This window comes from Electrona antarctica, assembly GCF_951216825.1.
Source record: "Electrona antarctica genome assembly, contig: scaffold_680, whole genome shotgun sequence".
Classification (NCBI taxonomy): Eukaryota; Metazoa; Chordata; class Actinopteri; order Myctophiformes; family Myctophidae; genus Electrona; species Electrona antarctica.
The window spans coordinates 4,750-7,500 of NW_027638521.1; positions in this window are offsets into that span (position 1 = coordinate 4,750).

Here is a 2,751-nt window from a genome sequence, read left to right on the forward strand (position 1 = left end):
ACCATTTGAATTTCAAGAATCCAAGTATATCGAAATGAAAACGGCAACATTGACTTTGTATCGTATCGTTTTTGCAATGCAAATGATCGGTATCAATTTACAATTTCAATTTACAATTTAGGCATTTATCAGACGCTCTTAATCCAGAGCGATTTACATTAAGCAAGAACAAAAAAGCATGGCAATACACCACGTATATAAAAAGTAGTTATCATGAAACATGCGTAAGCTAAGAACGTAACAGTGGAATATAATGAAACTATACATGTATATAAACTATACATATATATACTATAAAGTGCTATGACTACATAAAGTGCTATCTAAGGGGCTAGGGTAAGTGCTACAGGTATCGAATCGTTTTGCAATGCAAATAATTGTTTGTATCAATGCTGTTTTTGTGCGTCGCATTTAGCAATTTTAAGAAGAAAAAAGAAAAAGAGTGGGTTTAATTACTTAGTTTAATATAATGTCTATGTGTTTTCCAGAGAATCACTGTTTACTTATTTAAATCCAAATTCATACATTTTCCCTTTAAAAAACAGCACTATCCACATCACACTGATTTCATTTATTTACTAAATTGTTATTGCATCGATTTCAAATCATTGAATCGCCATAATGAACCAATATCGTCAACCATGTATCGTATCGTCAACCATGTATCGTGATATGTATCGTATCGCTGTTGAAATGTATCGTTACACCCCTACTATAATGACTCCTTCCTTACAGGTAACTGTTACTCCATAGAGAACTATTTCTGTATTATAGATTACGGCTTCTTTAGCTACTTCATTATGTCTGTTGACTTGATCAATGACTGTTACTTTATACAACACTGTTTCATTATACCACCGCTTCTAACCTTTTTTTTAAAAAGATTTTCTAGGAGCCATGAATTGAATTATTGTAATATTTTGGTCAATAAAATTAATGGGCTGTCACTGGTTGTAATGTGATTGATTGACGGGCACAGGGGAGGAACTGGTTCACTCAAGAAGGTGGCCTGTTCACCTGTTCACCTGTCTGACACACAGTGAGAGAGAGAGGGTGTGTGTTCACCTGTCTGACACACAGTGAGATAGAGAAGGTGGCCTGTTCACCTGTCTGACACACAGTGAGAGAGAGGGGGTGTGTGTTCACCTGTCTGACACACAGTGAGAGAGAGGGGGTGTGTGTTCACCTGTCTGACACACAGTGAGAGAGAGGGGGTGTGTGTTCACCTGTCTGACATACAGTGAGAGAGAGGGGGTGTGTGTTCACCTGTCTGACACACAGTGAGAGAGAGGGGGTGTGTGTTCACCTGTCTGACACACAGTGAGAGAGAGGGGGTGTGTGTTCACCTGTCTGACACACAGTGAGAGAGAGGGGGTGTGTGTTCACCTGTCTGACACACAGTGAGAGAGAGGGGGTGTGTGTTCACCTGTCTGACACACAGTGAGAGAGAGGGGGTGTGTGTTCACCTGTCTGACACACAGTGAGAGAGAGGGGGTGTGTGTTCACCTGTCTGACACACAGTGAGAGAGAGGGGGTGTGTGTTCACCTGTCTGACACACAGTGAGAGAGAGGGGGTGTGTGTTCACCTGTCTGACACACAGTGAGAGAGAGGGGGTGTGTGTTCACCTGTCTGACACACAGTGAGAGAGAGGGGGTGTGTGTTCACCTGTCTGACACACAGTGAGAGAGAGAGAGGGTGTGTGTTCACCTGTCTGACACACAGTGAGAGAGAGGGGGTGTGTGTTCACCTGTCTGACACACAGTGAGAGAGAGGGGGTGTGTGTTCACCTGTCTGACACACAGTGAGAGAGAGAGGGTGTGTGTTCACCTGTCTGACACACAGTGAGAGAGAGGGGGTGTGTGTTCACCTGTCTGACACACAGTGAGAGAGAGGGGGTGTGTGTTCACCTGTCTGACACACAGTGAGAGAGAGAGGGTGTGTGTTCACCTGTCTGACACACAGTGAGAGAGAGGGGGTGTGTGTTCACCTGTCTGACACACAGTGAGAGAGAGAGGGTGTGTGTTCACCTGTCTGACACACAGTGAGAGAGAGGGGGTGTGTGTTCACCTGTCTGACACACAGTGAGAGAGAGGGGGTGTGTGTTCACCTGTCTGACACACAGTGAGAGAGAGGGGGTGTGTGTTCACCTGTCTGACACACAGTGAGAGAGAGAGGGTGTGTGTTCACCTGTCTGACACACAGTGAGAGAGAGAGGGTGTGTGTTCACCTGTCTGACACACAGTGAGAGAGAGGGGGTGTGTGTTCACCTGTCTGACACACAGTGAGAGAGAGGGGGTGTGTGTTCACCTGTCTGACACACAGAGAGAGAGAGAGAGGGGGTGTGTGTTCACCTGTCTGACACACAGAGAGAGAGAGGGGGTGTGTGTTCACCTGTCTGACACACAGAGAGAGAGAGAGGGGGTGTGTGTTCACCTGTCTGACACACAGTGAGAGAGAGAGGGTGTGTGTTCACCTGTCCGACACACAGTGAGAGAGAGAGGGTGTGTGTTCACCTGTCTGACACACAGTGAGAGAGAGAGGGTGTGTGTTCACCTGTCTGACACACAGTGAGAGAGAGGGGGTGTGTGTTCACCTGTCTGACACACAGTGAGAGAGAGGGGGTGGCCTGTTCACCTGTCTGACACACAGTGAGAGAGAGAGGGTGTGTTCACCTGTCTGACACACAGTGAGAGAGAGAGGGTGTGTGTTCACCTGTCTGACACACAGTGAGAGAGAGAGGGTGTGTGTTC